The sequence below is a fragment of the Lemur catta genome, chromosome 4 (assembly GCF_020740605.2).
Source record: "Lemur catta isolate mLemCat1 chromosome 4, mLemCat1.pri, whole genome shotgun sequence".
NCBI classification, from domain to species: domain Eukaryota; kingdom Metazoa; phylum Chordata; class Mammalia; order Primates; family Lemuridae; genus Lemur; species Lemur catta.
In genome coordinates this window covers 80,321,912-80,339,570 of record NC_059131.1, presented here as the reverse complement: position 1 = coordinate 80,339,570, position 17,659 = coordinate 80,321,912, and positions in this window count along the sequence as shown.

Sequence of the window (17,659 nt, the reverse complement as noted above, 5' to 3'; positions counted from 1 at the left end):
GCTTATGACTTCAGTATTATTATTTTTAAGAGACAGGATCTTGCTCTGTTGCTCTGGCTGGCGTGCAGTAGGGTGATCATAGCTCACTGTAATCTTGAACTCCTGATCTCAAGTGATCATCCCACCTCAGTCTCCCAAGTAGCTGGGACTACAGGTATATGCCACTATACCGGCTTATTTTTTTATTTTTTGTAGAGATGAGGTCTTGTTATATTGCCCAGGCTTGTCTTGAACTGCTGGCCTTAAGTGATCTTCCTCCCTTGGCTTCCCAAAGTGCTGGGGTTACAGGAGTGAGCCACTATGATCAGCCTCTAATTTCAGTCTTAAAACTCTCCATAAGATATCACTTTCAGATTCTCATTTTTTAATGATCTAATTATATTAACTAGGGGCTTAATGATATTAATATTCTTGTCAAAATACTAACAGCAGTATTTGAAGATACCAAAGTATATGCCAGAAGTACTATTATTAAGAAAACCTAAAAAGCTGACATTAGCAAAAATGGTGGGGTATGAAACTCCAAAATTTAAACACTTTATAAAAACAATAAAAAAATCATCAAAAAAACCTGTCAGAATCAACTTGTTTGGAACTCTGGAAACCAACCAAAGACTTGCAGCAACCAGAGGAGTGCCTAGTCAAGAAAAATGGCTGAATCTCAGTAAGAACAACAAATTTTGTGGTGTTTTAACTTATGCTTGTTCCATCTTCCCCTCCTTAGATCAGTGGTGGCTTTGAAAATAACAGTCCACACTCTCAGTACTAAAAGGAGCAGAATACACACACCTGTTTCAGAAAGGTTTGTTCTTGTTTGATCTGTCTCTGGGCCCCTGTAAGACCTGTTGAAAAGCCTTGTCTGTATCTCATCTGACTAGGAACTTGCCCAATGCTAAAGTTGCTACCCATGACAAAGGAATTAAAGTGGTATACTAGAAAATGTCAACACAAAAGACAGCACTAACAGAGGAATTGAACAAAATGATATTCCATACTACTACCTAGCCAAAAGAAAGCTGAAATGACTATGTTGATATCAGACAAAATAGACTTTAAGACAAAATTTGTTATAGGTGGCAAAGGAGGACATTGCATAATGATAAAAGATGAAGAATATATAATGATTATAAATACATATGCACCTAGTGACAGATCCCCCAGGTACATAAATGAAATCTAATAGGACTGAAAGGACATATAGACAATTCAAATGATAGTTGGAGACTTCAATATCTCACTTTCCGTAGAATAACGAGAGAGAAGATCAGCAAAAAATGGAAGACCTGAACACTATAAACCAACTAGACCTAACATATCAATAGAACACTCTAGCCAACAACATGAAGCACATTATTCTTAAGTGCACATGGAACACTATCCAAGGTAGATCATATGATAGGCCACAGAAAAAGCCTTAGTAAATTTAAAGGGATTGAAACCACATAAGTATGTCCTCCAACCACAACAAAATGAAATTAGAAATGAATAATAGAAGATGTTGAGCCTAAGAATACTGAGTTATGGAAATGCCCCCTATATTTCTGGAGACAAGTTTTGATTTCAGAAGTCAAATAAGGCTTTGCCTTAAAGAAAAAAGAAATGTGTCAGTTCAAAAGCTGCCTCGTCTCAGGAGGGCGTCTGGTTGGTCAGTAATAGCTGCACTTCAAAGAGACAGCTATAAACTGGGCCTATGGTTCTCACCTGTTTTGAAAGACAAGATAGACCTCTTCCTAGAGCCATGGGTTGCAGAGTTGACAAAGACCCCTGGAGATGAGAGCTGATCAGAGAGATATGCTAATGCCCACGCCGGGCCCAGATGGAACCATGCAGTTAAAGTAATTAACACAAAGCACAGCTCATGTTGACTTCTGAAATCATCTCTGTCTCCAAGAACACAATCACCGGAGCCAAGATGTCTCTGTTTTTTGCTAAAGTAATAGCCTTATCATAAAACTTAGAGGTTTGCCCTAGGAAGATTTTATAACTCATTGTTCCCCTAGTTAGAGTTAGTTAAAGGATCTGTAGTAGCCTTTTAGAAGACTTTGACCCTAAAGCAAACTGCCTGTTAGTATGCAAATCCCATTGCCAAGGGCAACGGGAGCCTGTACCTACCCTATATAATACCTGTGTGGAGTTTCAGTCTTGGATATATTTTTGGTGGGAAGAAATATATCCATCCGGATACCCTCCTTTTATCTATTTTCATAAACCTTTATTTTATAAACTATATTTTTGGCTCTGTGTATTATTATCATTATTTTATTATTATTATTTCTGTTTCCTACTATTTTTTCATCCTTTGCGATGACCCCTGCCTGAGAGACCTGATCGGAAGAAAAAACCTCTTTGCTGGGAGCGTAGCTAACTCCCTGCAGACTGGCGTGGTCAACTTAGAGACCTGATCCGAAGAAAGAGAAAAAAACCTCTTTGCGGGGAGCGTAGCTAACTCCCCGCAGGAAGAAAAGTTGGAAAATTCACAAATATGTGCAAAATAAACACACTCCTAAATAATTAATGAATCAATGAAAAGTTCACAAGGGAAATTAGAAAATACTTTGATATAAAAGCAAATGAAAACACAACTTACCAAAACTTATGAGATACAGAGAAGGTAGTGATCAAAGGGAAATTTATAGCCATAAATTCCTGCATTAAAAAAGAAGAAAGATCAAATCAATAACCTAACTAGAAAAATAAGAGCACACTAAGCCTAAAGCAAGAAGAAGGGAGAAAATATTAAATATTAGAGTGGAGAATAATGAAACAGAACATAGAAAAACAATAGAACCAATGAAACTAAAAGTTGGTTCTTTGAAAATATCAACAAAATTGACAAACTTTTAGCTGGACTGACCAAGAAAGAAAGAAGACTCAAATTACTAAAATCAGAGATGAAAGAGTTCCACCTCTTTCATTACTCCTGACTTCTCAGAAATAAAAAGATTATAAGGGAGAACTATGAATAATTTTATACCAACAAGTTACATAACCTAGATGAAATGGTCAAATTCTTACAATCACACATGCTATTAAAACTGACTCATGAAGAAATTGAAAATCTGAACAGTCTGACTTAAGTAAAGAAATAAGTAAGTAATGAAACAACTTGCAACAAAGAAAAGCTCAGATTCAGTAGGCTTCACTAGTGAATTCTACCAAATATTTCAGAATGCACACCAATTCTTCTCAAACTCTCCCAAAAATGAGAATAAGAGAGAATGCTTTCTAATTCATTTTATGAGGCCAGCATTACCCTAATAACAAAGCCAGAGAAATATATCACAAGCAAAGAAAACTATAGACTAATATCCCTTATTAATATAGATGTAAAAATCCTCAAGAAAATAGTTGCAAACTGAATCCAGTAGCATAGAGAAATGGTTATACACCACAATCAAGTGAGATTTATTCCAGGAATGCAGGATTGGTACAACACACCAAAATCAATCAATATAATGCACAATATTAATAGAATAAATGAAAAAAAACCCCACATAATTTTTTAACAGATGTAGAAAAAGCATTCGACAAAATCCAGCACCCTTTCGTGATTAAGTAATAATAATAAAAAAAGAACAAAAACAAGCTAGGAATAGAAAGTGTGGTAGGCTGAATAATGGTCCTCTAAGGCTGTGGCCCTCAACTCCTGGGCCATGGACCAGAGTTGGTTCATGGCCTGTTAGGAACCCGGCCACACAGCAAGAGGTGAGTGGCAGGTGAGCCAGTGAAGCTTCATCTGTATTTATAGCTGCTCCCCATCCCTCGCATGTCTGCCTGAGCTCTGCCTCCCCTCCCGTGCAACCTAAAGGCCACTCGTTGGAAACCTCTGCTCCAACTGGACAGCAAGGTGGAATTATGCCTTCAAGGCCAAGGTCCAATAAGGAGTCTTTATGAACTGCTCCCCAAAGTGGAGTTTAACCTGGTCTCCTTAGCCATGATAATACTTCAAGCAGTATTTAGTTTGCTCTTTCTGGGTCTAAAGTTTGAGCTCCTTAAAGGCAGAGTCTAGAAATTTCTCACCTTTATATCCTTACCAGCACCTAAGGTAGATGCTTATTGATAGAAATCATGAAACTTGTGCAATAAGAAACAGACCCAAAAGGTCATGAGAAGACGTATATTCATTTCTCTGTGGGGAGAGACCAGGTAATTGCCTCATACACCCTCCTCCTGATGTTTTATAATAAAAACAGAACAGAGTTGTGTGTGAGAATGTGTATCATAATTCCAGAGTCTCTGTTTTGAGATAGTCTTTAGTAACACAGGACTTGGGGCCAAAAAATTTTATACTCATGTAGGGTTACATAGAATTAGAATTCTTCATGTTGCCCAACTGCTTCAATGCCCAGTGGTCAGAGAGAAAATAAAAACAAGAACAAGACTTATAATTTGTTTTATGTCTCCCCACAAAAGCACCTCAAGGGCAGGCACTGTGTCTAATTCCTCGTTTCTTTCCCAGTGCCTAGCACTGTGTCTGCAGAATCAGCTGTGGCTTTATTATTAAAAGCATTATTTTAGGCTAATGTCCTCAAGCTCTTTTACAGCAGCCACAGCCATAGTAGCCTCTGATTATATCAGCTACAGCCGCCATGACCAGATGACTCCTGACACATGGGAGACCACAGTCCTTTCCCTAGTTCAGCTTTAAAAAGAAGTTAGCTCAGAGGTGAAGAGTAAAATGAGGTTAAGACCTTCAACAGTCCCATCTGCCAGATTAAGATGGGTTTTAAATTTTGCTGACTGGCCTGCTCTTTGTTCCTTGGAAGTGCTCTGGTCTCCACTGGGGAGAAATGGGGGAACCCCACTCACTCAGGACATGTTAGTGCCAACCTGATCTCTTGGATACCCTGAGAACTGACTATGATGTCCATTTCTGGGTTAAAATTCATAATTGTATGAACAGCAAGAGCATATTTTACTGCTTATTCAGACTTGTAATTAGATATTGCAAAGACCTTGGACAGCCCTCAAATCAAAGAGGAAAACTGTAACTTTATTGACTCATTGTGAAATGAGAACAGTCTTTGACCAGGTCTCAGGGGTCAATGTCTCCTTGGCACATTTCTCTCTCTGGAAGCACTTTGGAGCATTAGGCCTACCCGCACATTATATAATCCCTAGATCTATACAAAATAGGGGATCAGGCTTCAAGATCAATATCAAAAATGTAGAAATCTGAGATAGTTGGAAAGGTGATAATTTTTCAGGCCCAACCTTTTATTTCCTATTGATCTTTTAAAAAGCAGTATCATTTGTCTGAGATGGAGGTGTTTGTGGGTGGCTTTCCTAATTTTTCTTGAAATAAATTCATCAAACAGATAATATTTTGGTATTGACAGGACGTACTAATTTCTCTATTCCCTCAAGATAGGAGGTTAGCAGGATTAGTTACTTGATGAATTCAATTACATATTGAACAGGGACAACGCTCTGCCAAGCCCTATGCTAATGTGGTGGCCTCTTCCATGCGATGGTGTGGTTGAGCCATTTGCATGTCCAACTTTGCCCAAGTCCCTTTTTGTACTCTGGGTATGTCAGCTGCTGTCCTTCTGGTGCTTTCTCCTCCATTTTCCTTTTGTTGTTGACCTCCTGGGTGTTCAGGTTTGGGGATTTTTTTCTCATGTGTCTCCTTTCCTTTACCCTCTGCCATACCTGCCACATACCTGATGAGATGGGGTGGCAGTGGATGATCTCAGGGAAATGGGACTCAGATTCTCCCTCTTGGCACTAGAGCAAAAATACAATTTGTGGCAAAATGGCCCATCAGAGGAAAGTACTGAGGAGGCAGAAAATAGGAGGAAGCAGAAGAAATCTCTAGGGAAGGAGCAGGAGGAGAATGAAGTCCCTGCTCATCTAGAAGTAAGACCACACAGCCCAGAGAAAAACAAAGTTGCATCAGCCTGGAGCCATTGCCAGCCCAGCTGCTGTTGGCCTGTCTCCTCCCATGAGCCTCTCTTTTGCTGAGTAAGTTGAGAAAGTCTAGCTTGCATCCCAGAGTCTAAGCAGGGCAGCTGGCTGTACCCCCTGTGATTTGCTGTGGATTCTTCTCTCTCTATGCAGAAGGACATGCCATGTAGGTCTGTTTATCATAAAAGATGACATTTTAAATAACCTTTAATATCTCTGGGTGAAGGCCACATTCTGTGGAACCGTCTCTTTGATATTTGCCAACATTTGCCTTGTTTCTGTTATATAATTAGCCATAGAAATCTTATGATTACTCAGTGTACTATGACAAGAGAGAGAGAAGGTTGGGGTCCTGAACTTGGGAAAGAAAGCATGGAGAGAGGGTTTTAGTAGAGTGAGAGAAATGGTGGCGAGCTGGGGCCCAGGAGCGAGAGGACTGGGTACTCCCTGGCAGTTACTGACTGATGAGCTTGAAAAATAATGAGGTCTGACATTAAATTTTATTTCTTATTATTTGATGCCAGCAAGTGCCTTACATTTGTCCCAATCTTCAGTAAAGGTCTGTTATAATAGTCTTGTATTAGTGATTCCCTGGCAGGGGGGATGTTGTCCTCAGTCTGGTTTAGGAGCAAGGCATGGGGACCAAAGTGTGCAGGACAAGTGGCAGGTAAGCAAAGGAACTTGGGGATTAGATCAGTTGCAAGACTTGAGAGCAGGAGGTGAAAAGCCACCTCCGGCAGAATATCCACTCCCTCTGTCTCCACTTCCTTCTTTTTTCCATTGGAGTTCTTAGAAATCTTGGAGAGGTGTAGCAGAGACTGACTTTTGCCCATCTAATAGCCTCCTTTTCCTTAGTATTCATTGTTACAACAGATAAGAGTACATTATTGGTTTAGAAAGTGGAGGGGGCTGATTTAGACCAGCCCTGGATACCTTACTCTGGATTTAATATTAGGGATTAAGAAACTTCTATCTTGTTTTAAACCACTAGATTTTTCTATTAACTCCAAACAAATTTGATACATTGAGGAGAGATTTGAGCCTCCTGTCGTTATGTGTGATGGGGGCTTGGGTTATTTTCTTTTACATTATTCCAAATTTAAACCTTCTGAATTAAGCATTATGATTTTAAAAATGGATAAGTAACTTTCCAAATACAAAATAGCCTTTATAATGTCAGAGCTTTATTTCAAACTCAGGTCTGTCAGCTCTAAACATACATTGTTTCTAGCACATTAGAGTATCTCTAATGAATAAAACCCCTAAGACAATAACTACACCCACTAAGCCCTTATTATGTGCCAGTCACTTTATACACAGTACCTTATTTAATGCCTACAACAGCCCAGTGAGAAGGTAAACCACACCAACCTGCCCGTCTCAGATGACATGGAAGATCTGTGAGGGTAGATAATGTAGCCAAACATGCAGTCTAGTAGGTGAAGAACACTGCACTGGAACCCAGACAGGCCGCGCTCTCAGCACCACACCCTGCTGCTTCTGAGAGCCTCTGCCCAGCTGCTGACCCACAAGACCTCCCTGGTTTCTTCTAATTCTTTATTCCTGTTTGCTGAACCATTTACTGAACCTGTCTGCAAAACAGGGCAATTCTCTGCCCTGGGTTTTGCTCTCATTCTCTCCAAGGACAGGTAGAAGGCTGATGTCTTCACTGACTCCTTTTTGGTGTACGATGGATGGAAAGTGCCAGAAACTGCTCCTGATTTCCCACGTAATTTGCCTCAGGCAAATATCCTAACATATCTCATGGTATTTCTTTCTGTTTCTCATGTTATCGTTATGTTTTTTTTCCTGGACCAAGATACAACCAGGCCCAAAGTGTACCAGGATAAATTATAACAGGTCTCACTTGTTTGTCAGTTCTAATGGGATCATCTGAGTGACCCAAATTTTGCTGGCTTTGGCCCCTACATGCCCTGAGAGCACTGCCTCCCACAGGGCTCTCGGATGAGTCCAGCTGGAGCTTGGTGGGATACCTTTTTGAGTGTAAGACACTACACATCTACATGGTGACTCTGCCGTGCCTATGCCAAAGTCACAGTGTCAGATTATGCTTATGCATTAGATGTCTCGGCTTCTCATGCATCATACATCCCTGTATCCCCCCATCTATCCATCCATCCATCCAACAGATGCTTGCTGAGTGCTTGCCATATGTGGGGGATGATGACAGGTGCAGAGCCACAGTGAAAAGGCAGACACAAGTTCCTGCTTTCTCAGAGTTCATGGTCTTTTGAGGATTGAGATAAACATAGGATTATAATAACGTGTGAAATTTCATAAGTTCTCGGATATGTATGACCCTTGCTTAGGCTCAAACTGTTTCTACTAACACAGGAAGTTCACAAAGTTTGGCCTGTGTCAGAGTCTCATAGAAGCCTAACAAAAAGGGAATTTAAAAAAGGAGGATAGAAAAATGTTTTATTGAGATTAGTGGCTCCTCATGAATCTCAGGAGACTCACTGTGTGGTCTGGTCTGGCCTTGCTCACTGACTCAGGCTTATTTTCAAGGATGAGATGAGGTCAGAATGTTCAGACCTTCCTAAAATTCCAAAAGTTACTAAAGATATTCTCAGTGGGAGTACAGATACCAATATTTTCCTATGGGGTCAAAATACCTAAAATGACAATGAATATTTTGTACAATGCCTAGGTGATCTCAGTGGGTCCTCAGAGCAATGCTGGCAGAAAGTATGGCCAAGGAGCTCCTTCATGGGTGAGAAACCTTGGCTGAGAGACAGCATACCCTGTCAGTATCCTCAGACTCTTTTTTTTTTTTTGAGACAGAGTCTCACTCTGTTGCCCATGCTAGAGTCCCATGACATCAGCCCAGCTCATAGCAACCTCAAACTCTTGGGCTCAAGCAATCCTTCTGCCTCAGCCTCCCGAGTAGCTGGGACTACATGTGCCACCATGCCTGGCTAATTTTTTCTATATATATTTTTAGCTGTCCAAATCATTTATTTCTGTTTTTTGGTAGAGACGGGTCTCACTCTTGTTCAGGCTGGTCTCAAACTCCTGACCTCGAGTGATCCTCCCACCTCGGCCTCCCAGAGTGCTAGGATTACAGGCATGAGCCACTGCACCTGGCCTCCTCAGACTCTTAGTGGTGCTATGATGCCCATCCAGTTTTCCACATCTCATGCCCCTCCCGTATACTGGTGTTTGCAAAATCTGCCTGGCATAAGAATCCTCAGATGCTGGGGATGCATTCCCAGGCTCCTGTACTGGAGAATGTGATTCAATAGGTCTGGAGGGAGACATGTGGATGGGAATTATAAAACAATCAGGCAAATTTGGAACATGCTGCATTACAACAAAGTTTCTGAGGTCATGTGTGGAAGATTCACTATCTGAAATGCTAAGTAGTGAGCTCTTTTGTCTATCTCTTCTGTTTACTCTGGCACAGATGTTTTGGCTTCTCCCACATTGCCTTTCTTAGAAAGATCAAAAAAGCTAAGTAAGGAAAGGTTTGGGATTCCATGGAGGAGGTATTGTTTTGCTCATTCCATTCTTGGTTAGGAGTAACCTTTTGTTGTACCATAAACTTGGACCAAGGAATTTCAAGTGAAATTTGTACAGACTTTCCACTGCATGAATCTTCCTATATGAGAGACTTTATTCCCCTCTCTCTTCTTCATTGCATTTATTTAAGGTGTACAACATAATGTTTTGATATACATACACACAGTGAAATGATTACCACTGTCAAGCAAATTGCTGATTGATGTATCCATCATCTCACATACTTTTTTTTAGGTAAGAGCACCTAAAGTTAGCAAATTTACAGTATACAATGTAGTATTACTAACCATATACTTCACTGCATGAGTGACTTATTGCCTCTATTCTTGGTAGAATGTGGGAAGATTAGAGAATGAGAATAGAATGAGCTAGTTGGTGTGATAGAGGAGGTGTGGCTGTTTATTTATAGTAAGTGTGACAGTTCTGTAGTCCCATAGGGTGGTAGCATTGGGAAGGACCCTAGGCATCGTCTAGATTCAGTTCACCAGACTGCCCAGAGATGAGAAAACTAGGGCTGCAGATGTTAAGGCACTGGCTGGAGAGCACACATCTAGTGTTGGCAGGGTCTGGACTAGAACCCAGTATTTTCCTACTCTATGAAGCATGTTCATCAAGTTTTACTGCAGTAGGCAAATGAATGCAGGTTAACTGTGTGAATGCCATTTTGTTTTCATTTCACCCTTCAATTTCTCTGCATTATTAAAAAGACAAATATAACAAATGCTGGAAAGGAGGTGGAGAATAGGGAACTCTTATACATTCTTGGTGGGAATGTCAATTAGTATAGTCTTTATGGACAACGGTTCCTCAAAATATAGAACTACCATATGATTTAGCAATTCTACTATTGGGCATATGTCCAAAGGAAATGAAATCAATATGTTGAAGTGATATCTGCACATTTGTGTTTATTGCAGCACCATTCAAAATAGCCAAGATATAGAATCAATTTAGTGTCCTTTATAGCAGTCCCCAACCTTTTTGGCACCAGGGATCAGTTTCATGAAAGATAATTTTTCCATGGACCGGGAGTGGGGGGTGGGGAGTGGGATGCTGAATGATGGGGAGTGGCTGTAAATACGGATAAAGCAAATACAGAGGAAGCTTTGCTCGCTCATCTGCCGTTCACCTCCTAGTGTGCAGTTCCTAACAGGCCAGGACCAGCCAGTCCAGGCCAGGGGGTTGGGGACCACAGCTCTAATGAATGAATAGGTTCCTTAGTCTTTTCAATGGGGTCTGAAGACTCTGCCCTTATACTAGCTTTGGCTTTGCAACAGGGGCTTCCTTCCTCAGTTTGGGCAGCTGGAATCCCAGTTCTTGTTCTGCATATCTCCCCTAGACTTACTTCTCCTTCTGAGTTCTATTTTTTTCTGCTTTTTCAACAGCTGGACGATAAAAACTCAGGGGAGCAGGCTAGGTTTCTAGAGAGAAGTAGGCAGAGATGAGGGAGATGCTGGAGATATCTTGATATCTGTCATTGTCTAGAATGAAATTTTGTTATATTAAAAAAGCTTTCTGAACATTATTGACATCACATGTAAAATGGATATCCAATCCATAAATGACAAGATTATTACAAGGATTAAGTAAGAAAATGAATGTACATCCCAGTCACAGTGTCTCAATTAGTACCACTGGAATTATTTTCTTTCTTTTTATTTTTTATTTCAGAATTTTACAGGGTTACAAACATTTTGTTTACATAAATTTCTTTTGTATCATTTAAGTAAAAGTGTGTGCCCATCCCCCAGATAACATGCATTGTACCTGTTAGGTGTGAATTTACCCATCTCCTCCTTCCCTTACCACCTGCTTGATTTCCAATGAATATTATTTCCATATGTGCACATAAGTGTTGATCAATTAGTTCCAGTTTAATGGTGAATGCATGTGGTATTTGTTTTTCCATTCTTATGATACTTCACTTAGAAGAATAGGCTCCAGCTCCATCCAGATTAATACATGAGGTATTAGTTCACCATTTTTTATGGATGAGCAATACTCCATGGTATGCATATACCACATTTTATTAATCAAATAATCCCATTAAAAAGTGGGCAAAAGACATGAACAGAAACTTTTCAAAAGAAGACAGACTAATGGCCAAAAAACAAGAAAAAGTGCTCAAGGTATCTAATCATCAGGGAAATGCAAATTAAAACCACAGTGAGATATCAATTAACTCCAGTAAGAGTGGCTATTATCAAAAAGTCCCAAACAACAAATGTTACCATGGATGCAGAGAGACAGGAACACTCATATACTGCCAATGGGACTGTGAACTAGTATAACCTCTACAGAAAGTAGTATGGAGCTACCTCAAAGAACTCAAAGTAGAACTACCATTTGATTCAGCAATCCCACTACTGGGTATTTACCCAAAGGAAAAAAACGTATTCTATAAAAAAGACACCTGCACTTGAATGTTTATAGCAGCACAATTCACAACTGCAAAGATGTGGAAACAACGCAAGTCACCATCCATACGTGAGTGGATTATTTTCTCTTTATGGAACATCAGAGTCAAAGGGTTATCATCCAACCCCTGCTCATGATACATTATTATTATTTGTTCAGGCTGTACCTCTGATCATTAGCATTGTTTTAATGCAGAACTTTGGATATGATAAATGCTTTCATAAACATAAATTGTGAAATGAAGTAATAATCCTGTTAATTATCTTTTCCATGAGGAAAGATCTATATAAATCAGCGCATAAATTAGAATTTTTTGTTTGATGATACTGTAATAATTGCAATAAATCCAAACCTTGACAATGACCACAGTACTAATAAAACAAAATGATGTCTGTCTAAATTTAAATCTATCACTACACATAATGATAAAAGTTATAAAATACAAATAACTCATCACTTAACTCCCCTAAAATATTAATGACAACTTGGTGTTTTGGCTGCTTGACAGCTGAGGGCATTTTGTTTATGTAAAGCTCAACAATACTGGCTTCAATTGGAAAATTCACTTAACAGTTAAAAAGGCCAAGAAACATAATTTATAACACTATATAAATTTTCATCATAAATATATGATACAAAAATATTTTTCTTTCATAAATATTTTCCCATGTGATATATTTAATGGAAAACAATTAAAATGTCATGTAAAAAGCCCAGTAACAAAATTTTATTATCTTTCAGATTATAGATTTTTTTCTGTAAAATTTATACATATTCTCATGTGCTTTTGAAACTAGACCTTGATTTACATTTAACACATCAGGAGATTAGAGAGGAAGATACATGGGGTCCAGATGCATATTCAGAAGCAGCTAGAAAGAAAAAGAAAGAATTAAACTCTTTACATAAAAGATCTCATAATTAACTAAGTGTAAGTCAGTAGAAAAGAGATAAGAACTTCATCAATGTGAATAAGGATGAAAAACATGTATGTACAGCTATAATACAAAATTACTTATATATACAATTAAATATAACTTGTATATAGTTGCATATTGAATTATCATTGTGATTAAGTATCAAAACTTCTGTTTTTCTCATTCTTAATTCATTTATTTAACAACCCTTTGCTAAGGTACTACGGCAAGCACTGGAATTAGAAGATGATGATAGAGTCCATCCCTCAACAATTGTATGCTATAACCTGAAAAAAACAGACAAACAGGCCATTTCCATAGAGAGTCATAGATACCATGACAGGTATAAAACAGGGCAGTACTAAAACACACAGAAGAAACCCATCCTAGTTTTGTGTCAGTAGTATAGGCTTTTTGGTGGGGACACTGGGTAGGTTGATACCTGAAGGGCAAGGGAATAGTATGGCAGGTAAAAGGAAGAAGCAGATCAGATGCAAAGAGTGAGAAGTGAGGAAGAACACTGGGGAATTGTAAGTTGTCTGGTTTTTCTCTAGTTTATTATAACAGTATATAATAAATAGAACATACAAAATATGTGTTAATGAACTATTTATGTTATTGGTTAAGGCTTCCTGTGAACAGTAGGCTATTAATAGTTAAGTTTTGTGGAATCAAAAGTTATAGGTGGATTTTCCACTGCACAAGAGTCTGCACCGCTAACGCTTGCATTGTTCAAGAGTCAGCTGTACTTGGAGACTGGATTTGGGAGGTGTGCAGTAGGGTTTAGTCAAAGACAAAATGCAGGTTTATTTTTTGGGCAATTGGATAAATGATGTTGCTTTTTGCCCAGACAGGGAAAAAACTGGAGGAGGAGGAGGGCATTAATTATTTTCTTTTTAATTCATACCTCTTTAATTTTTTAGTGTATAATTAAAATATTTTAATATGTTCACAGAGTTTTGCTACCATTGCCACAAGCAATTTAGAATGTTTTCTTCATTCTCAAAAGGAACTCCCTACCCATTTGAAGTCACAGCATTTCCCCCCAAATCCCCCAGCCCTAGGTAACCACTAATGTACTTTGTGTCCCTGTAGATTTATCTATTCTGGACTCTTCATATAAATGGAATCATACAATATATGGTCTTTTATGACTGGCTTCTTTAACTTAGCGTGCTATTTTCAGGGTTCATTCATGTAGCGTGTATCAGTACTTTATTCCTTTTTATTGCTGAGTAATGCTCCATTATATGGACACACCACACTTTGTTTATCCATTCTTCTATTGATGGACACTTGGGTTGTTTCCACTTTTTGGCTATTATGAATAATGCTGCTGTGGACATTTGTATTTAAGTTCTGTGTGGACATATGCTTTCATTTCTCTTGGGTATATGCCTGTAATAGAATTGCTGGGTCATATGAGTAACTCTATATTTAACTTTTTGAGGAACTGCCAGACTGTTTTCCAAAATGACTGTACCATTTTACATTTCCACCAGCAATGTACAAGTCTTCTGGTTTTTTCACATCCTTGCCAGCGCTTTCTTTTCTATAATTTTGATTCTGGCAGCCAGAGACTGATGGTGGAATAGGGAGAGAGGCATGGTACCACCAATGAGGGAGAGTGCTCATGTCGCATCCACTCTCCTGATGCACCCCCTGAGGTGGAATGTGCCAGCAGGTGTCACCTCCCAGCCTGTGGTGCCCAGAGACTGAGGGGGCCAATGACCCTGAGAAAGAAGATGATTTTGCCAGAAACCAGTCCACATTGCCAACAAAGATTCAGTTCTCGAGGGAGAACTGCAAACCAGAGACAGCTGAGGACCCCTGGTTATCTTAGACTCACTGGAGGTTCCCCCCACCATGCCTGCTGCCCCAGCCCAATGCTGGGCCCTCCTTGATGAGAAGAGCTCTCTGAGGAGCGTTGCCTTGTCTTCCCAAGGAGGGATTCTTAACCCAAGTGAGAGGCAAGACATTATGACGTGCTGAAGATGTAGAATTTGGTGAGGGTGCAGCTGGCAGGGGCAGAGCATGAGGGAAGAGAGGACTCAAGGGGCTGTGACATCTGTGCCACCCATGCATGGTGGTCTTGAGGAATGCTCTGCTCTAGCCACAGCTGGGCTTGGGGTGTTTGTCAGTGTTCATTTGGAAAGCCAAATTTGGCTTAAAATTTGCATGATTTTTTCCCCTTCGTTCCTCCCTTTGTTCTCCCTCCATGGAACAGGGTGGTTTAGGCACATGGCTGACTTCAAGGGGTCTGCCCACAGGACACACCTTGCTGGGGGCATCTCCTAAACTAGGGGTCAGCAAACAGTTTCTGTAAAAGACCAGGTAGTAAATATTTTTGGCTTTGCGGGTCACATATCCTTTGTCATTGCTGTTGTGTGTATAACAATCGTTTAAAAATATAAAAACAGTTCATTTGTAGCTCCCAGCCATATCAAATGTCTGGATTTGGCCCACGAGCCACAGTGCCCAATTTCTGTGAGCGTAGACCAACAACCCATGAGTGGAGAGGGGGCCACCATGATACAGAAGGGCTGGGAGGACCTTCCGCTTAGATTGAACGTCTTTGGAGAAGAAGGCTGGTCATCAGATTCCTCTAACATTAATATAAACTCTAATTCCATAAAGCTGATAAAAATAGAGTAGGAATTGTTAAAAGGTAAACTTTGGCATATTAAAATTTTAATGCATTTATTAGAGCAGACAAGGACTCATGAATCCAATGGCTCCAAACCAGAGTGATTTGCTTATCCTCCATAGGAAGACGAGGGGAGGCATAGCGTGAGCGGGCAAGGGCAGGGCAGAGGAAATATCTGATTGGTTAAAGTGGAGCAGGAAGTAGAAAGTTCCTAATTAGAGGTCAGCTGGTGGTTTCTGATTTTGGTTAAGACCATTTACGCCAGGTTGGGTTTTGGTTTGCTTCCATGGGAACCCAGGGCACTGGGGCACCTCAGCCTAATGGCCTCCAATGTAATTATTTTAACAATACCTAAAAAGGTTTAACAATTTTTCTTCCTGTGCCTAACCTTCCTGTCATTTGTTATTAACATTCCTCATACTTCAGTTCAGGATTTTCAAGTTTATATGGATTAAAATTTCCCTCAGATAAATGTTTTAAAGGTTGTTAACAGCAAAACCCACACTAGTTTATTAGGGGTAAAATAGGGACACAGGCACAGGGACAGAGACTTTAGTGCTGAGTAGGGAGCTCGGTCCACTCAGAGGAGGGTGGCTCGTGGGCAGCGCAGTGGGGTTGGGCAGGATGGAGGGGGAATCCATGGGATGCCTAGGAGCCAGAGAAAGGCCCAAGAGGCCCATGACGGGGTGTAGGGCAGAGCTGGGCTTCCCTCAACTTTGGGGACGAGCAGTTTCTGCCCAGGGCTCCCTCCTGCTCACAGGCATCTCTGTGACAAAGATGCTCTGATCCAGAGACCCTCTCAGGGAAAAGCTGCCTTTCTAAGTGGGTGCCCACCCAGGCTTTGCTGATTTTCTTTTTCTAAGCAGATTGTTAGAAAAGTTTTGGAATTTGTTGCATAATCGGAAAGGATCCATAGAACGCTCAGATTGTTCTACATGCTAAGAGGAGTTAAATAGGTGCAAGATGCAGTCCCGAGAGGAGGTGCTTGCATCTATGTGATTCCGACAGTGGGTAGGGGATGGTGCACTAGCCAGGTGCTGGGGAATGCCAGTTTAACTGGGTCCACACTGACCTGCCTGTGGGGGCCACTCCTCTCTCCCTGGTTCCTGTCTTCTCATTCAAAATGTGAGATTGTTGAATGGTGTGATCTTTCTGATTTCTCTAATTCTCATTCAAAAATTCTAGAATCATTCTGGAATGATTCTAACTTCCCATTGCTGCTTTTTTTTTTTTTTGAGACAGAGTCTCACTAAGTTGACTGGGCTGGAGTTCAATGGCATCATCATAGCTCACAGCAACCTCAAACTTCTGGGCTCAAGCAATCCTCCTGCCTCAGCCTCCTGAGTAGCTAGGACTACAGGTATGAGCCACCATGCTGGGGCCCATTGCTGCTTTTTATCTTCTAAGTGAATGGTTCCAAAGTAAGTTACCCATGAACATTTACAATTTGGTCTTCTATGACTGTGATATATTCAGGAGTCTCTCTGTGTGCATATATGTAATATATGATTAGAAAAAATTTCTTTTGAATGTATCCATGACCATTGAGAATGTTAGATTATCTAGGATACATGGATGGTCATCTTTTCCATCATCTTTACTTTATAGGATGGGACCAAACATATTTTAAAATTGAATTAAAACATTATTTCTTCTTCATGGTACTTCAAGGATTGCTTAAAAGGACACAGCAGAGCTTTATAAGAGAGAAGTACAAAAATATTTTCTGTGACTGAAATTTATGAAGAATATAAGAATGGAATTCATTTTACAATTAAAGTAAAATAATTTACAGTTTATAAAGGAAGAAAGGCAAGTTTTGCTTACTTATAAACTCTAGACCCATTGCCTATATTCTTATCCATGCCTTCTATATGCTCAGACCCTATTGTAGTCAAAAAGGGAATTATTATGTATTTGCTATCTAAAGTTTTGGGTAGCTCCTGGAATGTGAACCTAAGACACTTGGTGTGGGTGTTCACTGATAAAAATTTATTTGCTGTTGAATCACGCTGGTTCAGTTCACCATGCCTTTCCTCAGTGCAGCTCAGCACTCTGTATAAACGTTACACTAGAATATTTGCATCGCATGCTTACCTTAGAAAGTGGAAAGATAAAAGAATGTAAAAGTGCTTATTTTGTTACTGGGTGGAGTAGATAATTTTCTGTATGGCATGGTTTAGTGATACAGATATCACCCATGCTATAAAATGTACATTCTTGACAT